The sequence below is a fragment of the Acomys russatus genome, chromosome 10 (assembly GCF_903995435.1).
Source record: "Acomys russatus chromosome 10, mAcoRus1.1, whole genome shotgun sequence".
In the NCBI taxonomy this organism is placed as follows: Eukaryota; Metazoa; Chordata; class Mammalia; order Rodentia; family Muridae; genus Acomys; species Acomys russatus.
This window is the reverse complement of record NC_067146.1, coordinates 72,989,919-73,008,653: the sequence shown is the minus strand read 5'-3', so window position 1 is coordinate 73,008,653 and position 18,735 is coordinate 72,989,919. Positions and strand designations below refer to the sequence as shown.

The 18,735-nt window shown below is 42.2% G+C and overlaps 1 protein-coding gene across 5 annotated transcripts in view; it reads right to left on the bottom strand.

The window, feature by feature from the left end:
* Pals2 (protein associated with LIN7 2, MAGUK p55 family member) overlaps positions 1-18,735 on the bottom strand; it is an 89,210-nt gene that overhangs the window by 58,433 nt on the left and 12,042 nt on the right. Inside the window, exon 1 of one of the 5 annotated variants that reach the window (XM_051152397.1) lies at positions 15,974-15,994. The exons of the other annotated variants lie outside the window; for them this stretch is intronic. The gene's annotated coding sequence lies outside the window, so the exon portion shown is untranslated. Of the gene's footprint in view, positions 1-15,973; positions 15,995-18,735 lie in introns of those variants that run through there. 5 annotated transcript variants of the gene reach the window in all.

The following is an 18,735-nucleotide window of genomic DNA, read 5'->3' as shown; positions in this document are numbered from 1 at the left end:
GGGTGGGGGGGTGGGTTTTGGGGGGAGGTTAGTTTTGTTTGTTTTAAACAGTCTCTCTGTAACGAAAACTGCTATCTACCCAAGGAGGCTCTGTAGGTCTGTAAAGCCTGACTCCTCAGCCTCTGCCTGAGTGCTGGATCACAGGTGTACACCGCCATGCCCAGCTTCTCCTTTGTCACTCCTAGCACTTAGGAGCTCGGTGCTCTGCTCTGCCGCGGTGCCACCCTACCCTCGGTGCTCTGGCGCGGTGCACGCCCTACCCGTGCCCTCTGCCTCCACTTGCCTCTTACCTTGTTAGCTCTTCACCGTAACCATTCCAGGGAGTTACTTTAGATAAGCCCTGTTACCTACAGCATACTTTATGCAGGAAGATTTTTCTTATTTGATAAATTAAAAATATTTCTTTCAAAAATAACTAATCTCATCCAGATCTATAATTATTAATGTTGTTTTGTGATATTTGATAGTTTCTTCTGAAAAATATATTCTTGTTTATTAAAGTTGTTTGAATTTAGAATTCTGTAACTGTGTTCTAGTATTTACTTTTATAACAGAGCTTCCCACATAATGCCCTTACTTTTTTTTGTTTTTGTTTTAACTGTTTGCTATATTAGGACCTTTAAAAAAAAATAAACAATAAGCTCTTTATTTTCCCCCGACTCTCCTCTCTTTTTGTTTCATTATTTCTAACTTTTCATGTTTATTTATACTCCTGCTTGTGAACTTAAATTGTATTTCAGCCAAGTAAACAGGCAAAGAGTAGTACTGGTATATACATTCAGCATCGTAAGAAATTACTAAGTTCTTCAAAATGTCCACACTGCCATTTAAATCTGTACTACAAATATGTCACCACTGGCCTTAAGTAGTGGTCTAGCAGTATTTTAGTACACAGCAGCTTGTAAATAAAGTATGTGTAAAATGAACTTTAAAGGGTCTCTTCCAGATCTTCTTTCCTAAACCTCAAACAAAAAGGTGGCGCTTTACTCATCCCACTGTGACACCTATTCCCTACAAGCAGACTCATGTCCAAGTTCAAGCAGTGAGACAACACAGGACAACAAAATATGCGGGTTGGCCGCATCCTCATGGGAATTCTCTCCAAATGAAGCTGGAAAAGCCTTCTTCCCCTTGGAGTGTCAAGCTTTAGGAGCTGTGTAACCACATCAACACTACTACCCAAAGGTTTCCTGAGGACTGGGGAACAAGACATCACCAAAAATGAGGTGCAGAGGAGGGAGAGTGAGAATGGGAAGAAATGGGGGAGGGAGGGCGGAGGGAGGGAGGGAGGGAGGGAGGGAGGGAGGGAGGGAAGAAGCAGGGAGGGGAGGAGACCGGAGAGGTTCTTGCACTCCTGCTGGCAGAAGAGGTATGCCTCATGGTGGACAGGAGACAGAGAAAAAACAGAAGGGGCCAGACATGAGGCACAACCGTCAAGAGCAGACCCCTAGTGGCTTACTTCCTCTAGCTAGGTCCAATCTCCTAAAGTTTATACTAAATTTTAAAACACCACCACCAACAGAGGACCAAGCTTTCAAAAACATGAGCCAAGGGAGACATTTCATATTCCACCTGGTCACTGGAATGTCCATCCCGTATCATACTGGAACGTTACACACTGCCCCGCTGGCTTCTCAAGCTCTTTCCCTAACCCTTACAATTTCTTTTCCTCTCTACTGAAACAATATTGATCTCTACATGTATTCCGTCCCCTCACGTCTGCTACTGAACCTATCCCATGCACCTGCTGTTTCAGATACAGTTGCTTTTCCCATCTAAACTTTACATTTGGTTCTCCTAGCCTCTTTATTGACTCTTTACATTCTTTCACTGTATTAAAACAGCCAATTTAATGCTTGTGGCAGACCTAACCTCATGCCTAGTTAATTTCTACTGGCTGCTTTACGGATTATAACTTCAATTACTCTGGGTTATTGTTTGTTTGTTCTGCACTCATCATGGCACTTTTGCTGGAGCATCGAACTTTTAATATACTGCAGCAACTGGGCTTGCTTTTTCAACAGTCTATCTTACGGTGCCAAAAAGCTATGCCGTTCAGCGAAACCCAGGCAGGGCACACCTCAGCTCAGTGCAGCCTGCTCCCTTAGGACTATGCAGAGGTCTTTGTGGCTTAATGATCAGCCAATGACTGGGGCAAAGGTTGTGCTCACACACCGTGAGCCTGTCTATGTGGGTTTGGAAATCCAAGTCCCTTAGCTTCTGTTTTTTGCCAAACTCTGTAGAAAGCATACCTCAGCTCTCCTTTCTAGAATTTACCTGGTACATTTATGTTCACAAAAACCAAATCTATAATCTCAAACTAACAAAGCAGCAGGCTTTCTCTGTATTTCCCCAAAAATTCATCACTATCAGTAGCAAAATAGTAGGTTTTTGCTCCTCACAGCTCTTTCCTAGCTTGGATCAAGCCACTCCAACTTCCAGACAGCGGAGCCAGTCCGTTAATGCTCCTTTATCAAAACACCCTCGCTGCGTACTCCTTCTTCTCCTCATAAAGGCTCTACTCTTGTGGACTGATCCAATCCCAACCAACTCCAAAGGCCCCACCTAGCAATGCTACCCAACAGGGGCCTGGGATTTCACACTGAGAATCTGGAAGGACACAGACCTCCTGCCACGGGGTAGATAAAGCAGTCCTCAGCAACTTACCTAGGTGAAGAGCCTCAGGTAAAAAGGTCACAAATTCACACTGTTCTTACACCAAGCGCCATTCCTTCTACAATAATAAATGGTCCTCAAGATTTTAACTCCTCTTGGTCAATTCCCAGTATCTTTAAATGGCCATTTTTAACTTGTTTTTATATTTGTTTTTGTTTGTTTTCCCAGAAGGAAAACATGGCAGCATGCTAAAACCTGAGTGCTGTTTCTAATGACAAGAATTTCAAAGCTTTAATTTTATTGATCCTTCAGAGATACAACTTCCTATCAAGTAAAAGAAATCACCATGTCACAGGTGCTACTTCAACATTACACCAATATACTATTGCCAGGTATTACTAATACAGTAAGATGTTACATTTTGTATATTTGTTTGTGGAAGATGATTCATAGAGCCAGGCCTAATGATAAAGACCTGTAGTCATAGCTATTCAGGAGTCTGAAACAGGAGAATCACAAGTTCAAGGCCAGTGTGTACAACTTAATGATACTCTGTCCTAGAATAAAAAGTAAAAGGAGGGCTAGGGATATAGCCAAGAGGTAGAGCACTTGCTTGCTATGTATGAAGCCTCAGGTGCCATGGCTCCCTCTTCCCCACGCCCCCATCTCTTTCTCACATGCACATAGGCATGTATGCACTAAAAAGAAAGAGAAATGAAGCAACCAAAGTTAGGGTTTTCTACAGGCACAACACATAAATAAATGCATAGATATACATCTAGAAAGACATGAAATAAAATATAGTAAGTACTACTTCTGAGGAAGGAGCAGAGGCAGAGTTCCTCCTTCTGAGGAAGGCACAGGCACAGTTAAAAGGCTCTCAGCTTTACCTACTACTACCTTAGTTCTTACACAAACTGCCTATGTGTGTCTATCTATGCAACAAAACAGTAATTTAACAGACGGCTTATCTCACCTATGGACTACTACTTGAAGAGTCAATAAGATGAGGAGCTGTATACAGATCCAAAAGGATGAAGAGAGAACACTTTAACATTAGGAATTAAAAAAAAAAAAAAAAAAAAAAAAAGCCTAGGTACAGGAGCTCACACCTGGAAGTTCAGTCCTAGGGAGGATGAAGCAAGACCTCCAGGCTGTGACCTCCAGGCTGTAGCCTCCAGCCTGGCCTGGCCTATGAGTAAAACTGTCTCAAAGCAAAAGAACAGAACCCTGAACCAAACTAACCAAACCACCCGCCCCCAGCCCCAAAACAAACCCCAAACTAAACTCTATTGGTATTATTTCCAAGGTCAGATTTTTCTCTCTGGAGTTAATCTCCTTATTTATCCCTTAACATGTCCCATGCCATAAGTATTAATTTGTACTTTTAGTCATGAGTTATTTTCTAAATAAGCCATTCCAGACTGTCATATTAATTAAATAATGACATTAAATAAGTCTAATGGGTACACTTAAGTTATAAAATCTCTTTAAGGCTGTTAAAAATTAATTGTAAGTATTTTCAATTATTATTAATTTTTATTCTGCAGGTAAAATTTGATAAAAAATTATTTTACCCTAATCACAATCTTTTCAGATCTCCAAAAGAAAGCAAACTTTGGGACAATGGAAATAAATACTAATTACTTGTCTTTCTCTTTTAGCTATGCATACATAAGACATGAACACAAAAGTGTTCCGACATGTAGCTCCAAGGTAGCTGGTTTGAGACTAAGTTGAATTCTATACTGACTCTTCTTTCTTTCACTTTTTGGTTTTTCGAGACAAGGTTTCTCTGTGTAGCCCTGGCTATCCCTGGAACTCACTCTATAGACTAGGCTAGCCTAGAACTCATAGAGGCCCGCTTTGCCTCCCAAGTGCTGGGATTAAAGGTGTGCTCTACCACCGCCCAGCTCTATACTGATTCTTAAATCTTATTAGGTCAGATGATTGGTTCTAACTCTTTTTAAATGCTCTGCAACTCTCTCACAATTATAAAATGATATTTTGTTTATCGTAATTGACTGTGGAAGAATTACTACTGCTGCCCTTTTATAACTTGTTGTCTGCTAATATAAGCACCCATCTACAGAAGGAAGGCAAGTTATTAATCAAAGCCATCAAGTGACATCAGCAGCGGAAGCCTTTATAATCTCCTATTGGTTTAGCTGCACCATGACTGAGTCATGCTTGCCTTACCCTGTGGTGCCAGATAACATGTGTTAATTTTGTGTTTAGGGCAGTTGTTCCTAAATGCTGCTCTAAGGCTAAGCTGCTCTATATACAGTTCTTTCCCTACATTTTCTATCCATTTGTATTAAAAAAAAAAAAAAATCCCTGTAATAACGAGACGCCATGAAGTATTTTAAGTGAAAAACTGAACATTTTGGTTTCCTAAGGAAAGGAAAACTTTTGTGATAAAGTTGCTAAGATCTATGGTAAAAACACAGAGCCACGAATCAAGAGTCACAAAACTGTAATAGTTTTGTGAAAGTAACTACAAAAGGAACAACCATAATGAATGACAAATGCTTAGGGTGGAAAGGCATTACATTTGTGCATGCGGTTTCTTTTCTTTCTTTTTTTTTTTTAATTTTTTTATTAATTTATTCTTGTTACATCTCAATGGTTATCCCATCCCTTGTATCCTCCCATTCTTCCCTCCCTCCCATTTTCCCCTTATTCCCTTCCCCTATGACTGTTCCTGAGGGTGATTACCTCCCCCTGTATATGCTCATAGGGTATCAAGTCTCTTCTTGGTAACCTGCTGTCCTTCCTCTGAGTGCCACCAGGTCTCCCCCTCCAGGGGACATGGTCAAATGTGAGGCACCAGAGTACGTGAGAAAGTCATATCACACTCTCCACTCAACTGTGGAGAATGTTCTGACCATTGGCTAGATCTGGGTAGGGGTTTAAAGTTTACCGCCTGTATTGTCCTTGGCTGGTGCCTTAGTTTGAGCGGGACCCCTGGGCCCAAATCTGCCTATCATAATGTTCTACTTGTAGGTTTCTAGGACCCTCTGGATCCTTCTACTTTGCTATTCTCCCATGCTTCTCTCATCTAGAGTCCCAATAGGATGTCCTCCCCTCTGTCCCAGTTTTCTGGTAAGTGAAGGCTTTCGTGGGACATGCCCCTTGGGCTAGTATGCAGATATAAGTGAGTATATACCATTTAAGTCTTTCTGCTTCTGGGTTAACTCACTCATTATGATCATTTCTAGCTCAATCCATTTATCCACAAATTTCGGGAATTCCTTCTTTTTAATAGCTGAGTAGTATTCCATAGTGTATATGTACCACAGTTTCTTTATCCATTCTTCTACTGAGGGACACTTAGGCTGTTTCCATGTTCTGGCTATTATGAATAAGGCTGCTATGAACATGGTTGAGCAAATTTTCTTACTGTGTGCTGGAGCATCTTCTGGGTATATTCCAAGGAGTGGAATAGCTGGGTCTTGAGGAAGCCCTATTCCCAGTTTTCTGAGATAGCACCAGATAGATTTCCAAAGTGGCTGTACTAGTTTGCATTCCCACCAGCAATGAAGGAGTGTTCCTCTCTCCCCACATCCTCGCCAGCATGTAATGTCGCTTGAATTTTTTATCTTAGCCATTCTAATGGGTGTAAGATGGAATCTCTGTGTTGTTTTGATTTGCATTTCCCTGATGACTAAGGAGGTTGAGCATTTCTTTAAGTGTTTCTCAGTCATTTGATATTCCTCTGTTGAGAATTCTTTGTTTAGTTCCAAGCCCCATTTCTCAATTGGGTTATTTGGTTTGGTGGTGTTTAATTTCTTGAATTCTTTATATATTTTGGATATTAGACCTTTGTCAGATATAGGGTTGGTGAAGATCTTTTTCCCAGTCTGTAGGCTGTTGCTTTGTTCTCTTGACAGTGTCTCCTGCCTTACAGAAGCTTCTCAGCCTCATGAGGTCCCATTTATTAATGGTTGACATTAAGGCCTGGGCCGTTGGTGTTCTGTTCAGGAAGTTGTCTCCTGTGCCAATATGTTCCAGGCTCTTCCCCACTTTTTCTTCTAAGTGACTTAGTGTCTCTGGTTTTATGTTGAGGTCTTTAATCCACTTGGATTTGAGTTTTGTGCAGGGTGACAAATATGGGTCCAGTTGCATTTTTTTACACATAGACCTCCAGTTAGACCAGCACCATTTGTTGAAGATGCTATCCTTTTTCCATTGAATGGAATTGGCTTCTTTGTCAAAAATCAAGTGACCATATGTGTGTGGATTCATATCTGGGTCTTCGATTCGATTCCACTGATCAACCAGCCTGTTGCTGGTGCATGCGGTTTCTTGTTGTTGCTGTTGTTTTTAGATTTATTTATTTAATGTATCTGAGTGCTCTGTTTGCATGTACACCTACATGCCAGAAGAGGGCATCAGATCACATTATAGATGGGAGCCACCATGTGATTGCTGGGAATTGAATTCAGGCCCCTTGGAAGAGCAGGCAGTGCTCTTAATTACTTAGCCATCGCTCCAGTCCCTGCATGTAGTTTTTAAAAACAAAACAAAACAAAAAACAAACAGTATATACACAGTTCTAGAACTTGAAGGCCTGGCATCTACCAGGGGCTTAGAATGAAACTAGATGGTGAGGGGCACCGCAGCACTGGTCTCCTGAAGGCTCTGTTTCCCTCTTTCAAGTTATACTTCGCAAAGAACAGGAGTTTACACTTTTCTTAGAGGTCTCAAAATAGTGTCTTACATAGCACAGATAATCAACCAATTATTAGTAGAAAGATGCATGGTGCCATGAAAGATTATTGATACAACGTGTTATTTTTTCATTACTAGCTATAAGCTCTGCCTGGAAAGAAAAATTTGGATAATCAACAGATACATATCATGGAATCCAATATGTCTTTGGGATTAGTTTTGAGTTCACAATAATATCAGAATCTGCAAGAGGCCAGAGGGAACTCTTCATCAAAGTTGCCCTTACCCAAAGTATAATTAATGTAACATTAAGAGTTTTCTAGTAGAGACTCCTCAATTTTGTTGTGCTTGAATTTGACAAATTGAATTTATCTAATTTTGTCCAAACTAAAATGCAATAAAATACACACACTAGGTAGAAACATAGAAACTTGGGGATCTGACCATTGGGCATCTAAAAAAGATGGCGTTCTGGAGAGAAAGAGAAAACACAAAATGGGGGAGAGGAAAGGGTGAATGAGCGCCTGGGTATTTTCCACAACTAACAGCTGTGAAGCTGCTGAACAAACACAACACTGAGCACCCGGCAAAACGGATTCAAACTACCACACTTGTCTGTGAAATGTCTCATCCCCGGGGGACAGAATGGAGAGGCAGAAGAGAAGCACATGACAAGATTTAGGAATCAAAATTGCCCACTGGCCACATCAAAGACAGAAGGCAAAGAACAACGCCTTTAAAATTTTACAGCTGAAAACTCCTTACCTTATCAAATCAAGGCAGTTAAATATAATTTTATGACCTGATGATAGAAAGTTTCACAAATTCAACTTACCGCAAATGCTTCCTAAGGTTATAAAGCACGAAACAAAGAACAAAAGAGAAAGGCAGGTGACCCAGGGCCTACTGCTCGACACACAAGGAGGTAGGGTAATCCAAGACAGGACAACCTGGGCACAGAGAACTTCAGTGTGTCCAGCAAGAGGCTCAGGAATGACATCTTTAAGAAAATAAAGTTGACAGATTTAAATAAGCACCCGTAAAAGTTGATGAAGAAAATTAGTAAGGACTCAATATTGAACAGTAATGTATCTGGAAAACTAAGCAAGTAATTATTAATGCCAAGAAATAATACAGGAAAGGAAAATGGTAACTATAGCTTATGAATATAGATTACAAATATATATACTAATAAATACCAATCTGAGCAAAATTCCCAATGTGAAGTTGTTGGGGTATACATACATATATACATATATATGTATTAATATACATACACCTATATATTTAAGGGCAGAATTTAAAAAGGCTAAACTGTCACCTTGCATAATGATTAAAAAAAAATTTTTTTTTAAATCCGGCATCAGTAATATAAACTAGTCCATTTACTTGATATGGAAATAAAAACAAAAGAACCCACAAAAAAAAAAAAAACAAAAAAAAACAAAAAAAAAAAACACACAACAAGAACAAAACAAAAACAGTTCAAACTCAACAGAAATAGAAGTTGAGGAGCACAGTATTTTTATCTATATGTGCATTAACAGTCTTAAGTTAAAAGCTAAAAAAAAAACAAGTGCAGCTATCATGTATAAACAGTACCCAGTATGGTTATAGAAAAATCAGAAAATTACAACCAACTTCTGAAATTCAAACGTTCACTGTTGATCTGGTAATGTAGCTCTGCGGCAGAAGGGCCTTGGTTCCATTCCCAATACTGTCCAAAACAACAAAGACGACAGAAAACTAACCTTTTTTTTTTTTTAAAGAACACCTAGAGACAAAGTTATCTCATTAAAGAATATACTTTAGCATGAAGTATACTTCATAAAACATTCAACTAAGATATAACATAACCTATGTCTGAAACCATACCATAAAGAATATTTCCAACTTTGAAAGGATATGACCATTCCCAACATTTGTAAATATGAAAATTTAACACAAGTGGTCAACTTATTTCATTTAAGCCCCCATAAAACTATTTGTACTTACAGCCATATTTATCTAGGGTTGGATCTAAATCCCTTACCTAACTGGCACACAAGCAATATCATCTAATAAGGAACTGAGGCTCAGAAATCACTAACCTACAATTAAGTACAATTCACAGCAGGGCACGGTGTCACGTTGTACTGAAATGACAGATTTCATAAGGCAGGAGAATAACCCATAAGCCTAAGAACATTTCACTCTGGCTCCAACGGCCAGGCTGCTGCTTCCTTCGGCTTACAGCACTCCTTAAGAACAGCACTGACAAAGTGTAAATATGAAGTGCTCCATTAGAAACTGGGAAACAAACTTTTCCCCAAAGTTCCTAAGCTACTCAAATACTCCTTCTGGACACAATTGCTCAGTAAAACTCCGGCCAGCGTCCAGAGACTCCTCACATGAACACTGAAAGTCACATATTAAAAAAACAATGAAAAGGAACCACAAAAGGCCAAAACAAACAAACAAAACTTTTATTCTATGCCTCCAGGTGAAATCGTATACGTAACAGTTTTACTAATTATTTAACAAGGTTTTGGAAATTTAAGGCATCAAAGAGATGTTGTGTTGGTGAAAACTCAAATTATATCATATTCAAAATAAATACATTGTTTTAGGTTTTAAGAACATATTTATCTGAAAGAGTTTCTGACTGTAAAACTAAAGCAATGTGCAATCTGTTCAAAGCACTGAGAGAGCACCCTAACAACTCAACTCTAGTAATATTTTACCTTTTCCTGTTGCACACGTCCCTATGGCAGACAACTGCATGTCTTTGCCAGCCCTCATTTCTAGCAGTTACAAAACTGTACTGGGGTGTCATTTTGTCAAAAATACTTAGAACCACATAAATTAAAAATATAATTTGTGGTTTTTATACATTTTAAAAGCTTACATATACTTTTTCAAACACTGCAGATGTTCCACAAGTTAGTTTCCAACGGGACATTGTTCTGTTTTAGCAAAGCTTCCTTTACATATGTGGGTTGGACAAGACAGCAGTTCACACTCACTTGGTGACGTGCCGGAGCTTGCATGCACACATATGACGTGCTGACCAAATCATGAGGCAATCCTCCTCCTCAGCAGCCTTTTCCTCCTCTGGCTCCTATTTCTATACCCACGTTTTTCAATGTTATCAAACCGCTCTGAACCCGCTGTGACTGGTCTGCACAGTTTCGCGCTCCCGTTCTAGAAGACTTACCACTACAGTGTCAAGAGGCTTTTGTGAAGAGAGAAAGGTGAAGAAAATAGAGGGTGATTGCCTTTGTTTCCCTGACATTTACCTCCACTTGTGGAATGAAATTCTTCTGCACTTCTTACCTCTTTCCCTCGGATCTCAGGAGAAAACACAGGCTTCTTGCTTTGCAAGGCTTCTGTCTGTGCGGTGCTTACACCCACCTGCCCACCATGGGGCCATGTCCCCTGGGCTATTTCTCGCGTATACCTCCTGTATTTCCACTTTGTTTTATACTTCTGAATGTATAAATGCTAGCGTCTTCCCTAGCCACAAGTAATTACTTTAAAAAATCATTTCCCCTTTAAGCACTCTTCACCGCCTCCCTGGCTCTCAGCAGCCTCCACAGATGATCAGTCTGCACTGGGCACTGTCTCTTCAGTTCTCCCTCGGCTACTGCTCTCTTCAAATTTCTTCAGTGAAATTAGGAGCAGACTAACTGACAACAAACTAATCAAAAACGCCACTGAGAGACGGACTACCACTGTCTGTGCTGTTTTTGTGACATGACACAACCCTAGACATATCTGGGAAGAGAGAGCCTCAGCTGAGAAAATGCTCTGTAAGATCAGCCTAGAGACATGCCTGTGGAGCATGTTCTCGACTGAGGATTGGCACGGCAGCCCTTTGTGGGCAGGGCCATCCCTGGGCAGGGGGCCCTGAGTGTAGAAGGCAGGAGGAACAAGCTAAGAAGAGCAAGGCAGTCAGCAGCCTCAGAAGCCTTGGCTTCCCCTGACCGTGGGCTGTAATCTACATGCCAAATAAACATATCCCTCCCCTAGTAACTTTTGGTCATGGTATTTTATCACAGCAATAAAAGCCTAGCACATGGCTGCCAGTACCTCATTTACTTCCGGGCTTCAGCGCATTATCTGGTGACTTCCAAATCCCAGTCACAGCATGCACCTCACCAACTGCCTCTTGATGTACTCCATCTGGAAGTAACAACTGTCAACTATGTTTTTGATTTACCATTTTAAAAACTATTCGCCCACTTTATTAAGCTGAGTCCTCCTGCTATAAGTTCAACCTTTCATGTATGCTATGATGTCACTATCTGTCCATTCTCTTCAAAAAGTTGAGTCTCAAAAATTTCAATTTTTCTCTTTTCTCTAATCTCCAAATCCTTAACTTTCTGCATTAAAAAAAAAAAAAGTTCAATGGATTTGTAATTCCCGCTTTGTCCTTTGCTTTAGAGTCCCCACATGCTCTATTTAAAGTGACTCTTAACTGGTCGACCAACCCATGATCCTGGTCCATGTTGCCCATGTCCACTCTACGACTGACCCATGGGAAACAGAGCTGTCAGAGAGAAAGTTAAACCTACATATTAAAACAAAACAAAGCTCAATTAAATGTTGTTATTCTAAATGTTTTTCACCCTGTAGTCACCACCCTCCTTTGAAAAAAACTTTTTTTTCTTATCTTTTTTGTTTTTCCAGACAGAGTTTCTCTGTGTAGCCTTGGCTGTCCTGGACTCACATTGTAGACCAGGGTGGCCTCAAATTCACAGAGATCCACCTGCCTCTGCCTCCTGAGTCCTGGAATTACAGGTGAGCACCAGCCCAGCGTGCCCAGCTTGAAAAAAAAAAAAAAAAACTTTTGACCTGAGCTCCAATTAACAAAACTAGTCAAAACTTAGCATAAGAAAATATAAAGTATTATTAAATCAATACCACCTCAAAGTATTTGTATACATTTAATAAACACTAGGGAAAAAAAGAAACTGGCTACAGGATCAATGCTACGTTTTAGTAAAAATGAGTATCTCATGAATTTTATCGGTAGACTGTTTCCAAGTATCACATAGCTTACATATTTACTTCGAAAAATAAGGAGACTTCGTACAGACCCCGTGACAACTTTGTTTTGCAGTGAGGAAGATCAACTCTCAGCCTAGCACGTACTAGCCAAGTGCTGTACCACTGAGCTACGTCCTCCAGCTCTATTCAGTCAGAAAAGAGGTGACTGAAGAAAGTTGCCTGCCTCCCTACTCGCCTACCTCTGTGGTACTACTTAAGGCACTGTCACCTGTGCTGCACAAATCCCCCACTTCCAGTTTAGTTCTCTACAGAGTAGCTACGACTGTCACTTAAAACATAAAGCGATCCTACTACTTTTTACTGAAATTGTCCAAAGGCTTCCCAGTCCAAAAGGAGGCACATCACACTGTGGCCTGCAGCACGCCACAGTGCTGGCTCGACCCTCTCTGAGTTCATTCCCTATAGCTTCCTGCCCCTTGTCCTCTAACCGCCAGTCCCACTGGCCTCCTCTCCTATAAACGAGCCCGGTCCGTTGTGTCTTTCACTTGCCTACCATCGTCACCACTTCTTACCATCCCATTTGAAGTGACCCTCCCAGAGATCCCATGAATTGCCCCCACCCCACCCCTCTGATACACGGTTTTTGAATTTGCTCTGCAGAACAGGCTGGCCTTGAACTCATAGAGATCCGTCTGGCTTTGCTTCCCGAGTACTGGGATTAAAGGAGTGCACCACCACTGCCTGGTGATCCCACAATTCTTTATTTTCTTAATTTACTTAGTGTAGTTGTCACCTCCTCAGCAAATAACCCCAAATACCTCGGCTACAGCAGCACCTAACCTGTCACTCCCCATCATCATCACACTCACACAAACCGACCTTTGTCCACATGTCTGTGGCGGCTGGGTGGCTCACTCACGGTCCCGCTTCCCCTGGCAGTCAGTGAGTGCCTTTATACACAGCAGGCACTCAGTGTCTAACGTCTTTCAAGGCTTTACCTTCTAAGCTTTAGACTCAGTATTTCCTGTAAAATGCTCCAAGTAACCACAAAACTCCAAATTTCCAAAGCTTACCATGGTACCACCTAAACCTGGCCTGTCCCTATATTTCCTCTCTCTTAACTAACATTAGTACAGGTAGCAATTCAGTCTCTCTTGCGTCCTCCATCACAAAGGTCTTTCAGTTTCAGAATTTTGCATATTTCACTATTCCACTGCCATTACTTTAGTTCATAACTTATCTCTCACTTCAGAATCTAACCCTAAGTTACTTCACCTATTCCTGCACCTTAGTTTATCTCTATGCTGCTGTGATAAAACACCCTGACAAAAGCAGCTCTGTGGAGGTGTCTGCTCACAGTTCACAGTGCAGTCTATCATGGTGAGGAGCTCAGAGGAGGAGAGAAAGAATGCATGCGGTTACTCAGCTCCCTTCCCCACTTACACAGTCCAAGAGGAATGGCTGCTCTGGCAAGAGATCACACCCAAAGACCCTCTAGGTCTGTGTGATCCTACTGGAATACAAACACGCCTTTAATCCAGGAGAGAGGCAAACAGATCTGAGTTCAAGGCCAGCCTAGCATAGAGCAAGTATCAGGTAAAGGAAAGCTTAGGTCCAGGTGTGGTGACACATGCCTTTTATCCAAAATGAAGGTAAAATTAATTTGTAGAAGGGAGCACCCATGTTTGAAAATGATGTGTAATTGAGTGGCAGGAAAGGTGAAGAATCAGAGAAGATCTGACAGAATAGGAAACGGCCAACTCTCACGAGAAGAGAGAGGAAAGGGAAGCTACTTCAGAGGCAGTGTTACCAGGACAGGAAGAGAGAGATGGGTTGCAGAGAGAGAGAGAACACAGGTGAAGATGGAACAAGCCAGAAAATGAGAAGAAGCCAGAAGATTAGAGCAGATTGCTGAGTTAGTTTGAGGCCAAATGGAGCAGTTCCAGGCTGAGAGAGAAGCCAGATTAAATAAGTCAGCTGGGAGAGGAGTTTGGGCCGGAACAGCTGAGCTGAACCAGGCAGCCCAGAGCTCAAAACACTGAGCAATCTCCTACTGCAGACTTCAGAGGTGCACACAAACTGGCCCCAAGATTTTCTCTGAGTCTGCCTTGAGAATGTGTGAATACAAATATTCTTCCTTTATTGGACAGTCAATAGCTGCCATGTACAGTTGAAAACACGGACATTTTCTAGGACATAGCAGTGCCTGCCACTCCTCTTCTAAGGGGGCACTTGGAAATGTGCTAGAATGTTGTGCTGTGCCACCCATGATCTGGCCAAAAGTGCTAGTCACTGACTTCTGGGAAGCACCACTAGTCTAACTAACTCTGAAACTACTGCTCACCAACTAGTGGGAGACATCTCTCGTGTAACTGACTCTGAAACTGTAGCAATGATTAACCTCATGAAAAAGCAAGGGAGAGGAACTTTATTTTATTTTTACATAGCCCAGGCTGGCCTGGAACTCAGATATCCACCTGCCTCTGCATGCAGAGATTAAAGGTATGTGCCACCAAACCCAGACCCATTACCTATTTATGATACATTTACTTTAAATTAAAATTTAAGAGATATTGTTGCATGGTGTGGTGGTTTGAATCAGAACGCCCCCCCCCCCCAGGCTCATATATTTCAGTGGCTTAGTCACCGAGGAGTGGAACTGTTTGAGAAGGATTAGAAACTATGAGTTCAAGGCTAGTCCTGTCTACAGAGTGAGTTCCCAGCAAACCGGAACCTCAAAGTAAGACTCTTGTCTAAAAAAAAAAAAAAAAAAAAATCAAAATTAAGGCAGGCGGGGGGGGGGGGGGGGGTGGTGCATACCTGTAATCCCAGCACTTGGGAGACAGAGGCAGGCAGATCTCTGTGAGTTCAAGGCCAACCTGATCTACAAAAGCGAGTCCAGGATAACCAAGATAACACAGAGAAACCCTGTCTGCAAAATCTAAAATAATAAACAAACAAACAAACAAACAGACTAGTTAAATCCCTCCCTCAAGATATGCTGGGTTTGCTGGGTGGAATGGCGCACGCTTTTAATCCCAGCACTCGGGAGACAGAGGCAGGCGGATTGCCATGAGTTCGAGGCCAGCCTGTTCTATAAAGTGAGTCCAGGACAGCCAAGGCTACCCAGAGAAACCCTGTCTCGGGGGTGGGGGAAGATATGCTGGGTTTTTCAAAGCACCAGGATCAGAGTAACACAACTGATTACCCTGGAATTCTTAGGCTCCTAAGAGGAGTGTCTTCATAATTCTTAGCTAAAACATGTCAAGCATTAAAGCAGGTGTGCTCAGGCTAGCTGTGTGCTCCTGCGGTAAGTATGAGACACCCGAAGCAGCAGCTGTCACAGCAGTGTTCCCCACAGCTAACAAGAAGCCCTAGGAAGGAGTCAAGGGTCAAACAATAACCACCCCACCCACCGGGCGTTCACAGAGCAGAGTGGGATGGGCCTGTGAATAACACCGGTCTCTGCTACTGGTAGACGCAGCAGGGAATCACATGGTTTAGATTTGATAAGACACCAAAACGAGAAATACCTGCCTGGATGAAAATGGAAGATAAAGATATAATCTATGCGTGTAAGAAGCAGACAGGAAACAGCTACTGGAAAAAAACAAAACAAAACACAACACATGCATTTAACGTCAGTACTTTGTCTCCTAAAGGCAACCACAGATCCTGTATATACACTTACCATGAGGTGGCTACCCAGCACAGTTGGTAAGCTACTGCCATGTAAGCATGAGACCTGGACTTGGCTCCTCAGCACCTTTGGGAAGGTCAGATGCAGCAATGCATCCTGCAATCCCATCCTGAGGAGGCAGAGGCAGGAGGATCACGGGGCTTTGCTGTCCAGCCAGCTTAGCCAAATCAGCAAGCTCCAGCTGCAGAGAGTTTGAGAGACCTGTCTCAAAAAAATGAGGTGGAGAAGTGATTGAGAAGTGACACCAGATGTTGATTCATGGACACACACACACACACACACACACAGTGGTTTGAATGTAAAATGTCTTCATAGGCTCATGTGTCTGACACTTCGCCTGCAGGTGGTGGCACTGCAGACAAGTTGCAGAACCTTTTGGGAGGTACAGCTTTACTGGAGCAAGGAAGTTGGAAAGACTGGAGAGGAGGGGAGGGCGCAACAGCCTTTTATCTGTAAGGAAGAAGGAAGCTGTACCACAAGCTTCCGCTAGCCTGCCTGAGCAAGCCCCCATCACCATGCCTTTTCACCATAATGAGCTATATCCCTTTAAATTGTGACGATAAGTCCTTCCTTTCTCAAGTTGCTTCTTGTTGGGCATTTAGTCACAGCAACAGGAAAATGCCTACCACATACCTGGATCCACCACATTGACTTCTGCCCTATAGACTCACGCCTGTTCCCCTCTCTACTGTCCACAGTAGCAAGAACACACAGCCAGTGTGTTTAAAACCTCAAATGGAGTGGGATAAGAAAAATGATATACAGCTCTTTTAAAATATCTCTTCTCCACTATGGATACATTCTTTCAACTTTTATCTTCATATTACTGTATGTATGTATGCATGTATGCATGTATGTATGTATGTACGTATGCACGTACCTGTAAACATAAGCAAGAATGAAATTATTCTGATATTAATAGCTCCTGGGTAACTTTCCTTCTTTACTCATATTTAAAAAGCAGAACATGTTCAAGCACTATAAAACAACAACAAAGCCAAACACCTAGACTCCAGACCTGATTCATCCTAGACCAGGAGCACAAACATACCTGCAAGTTTTGTGCTATTCATTTTGTCAATTTGACGCAGGCTAGAGTCACTGTGAACTCTCAATTGAGAAACTGTCTCTATCACACTGGCTTGTAAGCATGTCGGTACAGCATTTTCTTGATTAATGACTGATGAGGGGAGGGGAACAAGCCCGCGCTGGGTGGTGCCACCCTGGGTAGAAGGCCCTCTGTCGTCTAAGAAGGCAAGCTGGCAAGGTTTAGAGGCGTGTGCCTTTAATCCAAACACTCAAAAGGTAGCTCTCTGAGTTTGAGGCCTTATCTCCAAATCTTAACAAAATAATGAGGGGAGGGAGAGAGAGGGAGGGAGAGAGAGGGGAGGGAGGGAGAACACGAGCGCACAAGCCATCAGCATTTCTACATGCTTCCTGCTTTAGTGCCTGCCTCGGCTGCCCTTCATGTTGGACTGTAACATTAAAGCTAAAATGAAACCCTTCTTGCCTGCGTTGCCTCTGCTCAGTGTTTTAGAAAGTGCACTAACTAAAAGCACTGACATAGGGCTGGAGGCGATGACTCTGTAGCAAAGTGCATCCAAGAGATGCACTTCCAAGAGAACACGGTTCCACTCCCAGCACCCACATGGAGGCACACAACTGTCTGTAACAACAGTTCTAGTGACCCAATACCCTCTTCCAGTCTCCTTAGACACCAGACACACACAGGGTACACAAACAAGACACATAGGCAAACATTCATATACATAAAGTAATACATTAAAAATATTAACTGCACTACTGCAAAAGAGTAAAAAAAAAAAAAAAAAAAAAAAAAAAAAAAACCCACTCAGAATCTGAACACAAAAGTGATCTCTCCAGAGCTAAACTTGTAAAAGTGTATACGAGGTAACTAAGATTAGCAGAAGAGGGTTTAAAAAAGAAAACCAGAAATAATTATCTATCCCAAATGCCTTAAGATAAGCCCTTAGAAAGCTGGTGAGAAGACTCAGTTAGCAACAAGCATGATGGTTTGAGTTCAATCACCCAGCGTCCACTTAAAGGTGGGGAGGGGAAGCTGGGCAGGGCACTGTGGCCAGTAATCCCAACATGAGTTATGAGAATCCCTGAGGACCTCTCAGGCCTGCCCGAAGCCCTTCAGCAGGGTCAGTGAGGTGCGGAAGGTGGCAAGCACTAGTGGACCTCTAGCCTCCCCACACACACGCATTCGCACACCACCACGAAGATGAACCTGCAGGATAGAAACACGATAAAGAAAATCGACTGTCCTGTAAGTCCTAGGAAAGGCCAACATATGGCCAAGTCTAGAGAGAAGTAAGGGATTAACTGAGATCTCCAACAGCGCCCAGAAACAACCTGCCAGTAAATAAGACACAGCCTTAGTGTGCTGCACTGGCTGGCTTCAATCTTGTAATCCTCCTGCCTCCATTTCCTGAATTACAGATGAACTCAATGGTCCAATTTTGGCAGCACTGCCCCTGGGGCTAGGTGGCTGTTATGTGTGTGAGATGCTACCCCATGAATTATTTAGTAACAATCCTGGCCTCCACTCACTAGGCAAGAGAACTGCCCTCCACTTAAAGCTGGAAAAACCAAAAATGTTTTCAGATAGCACAGGATGTCCCAGCGGGGAAAACTACCTGTAACGAGTTACCCTAACTCGTCCACACAATGCACTGAGCCAACAAGCGTTAGTGTTACTTTAATCCAAGATCACTGTACTTTCCATG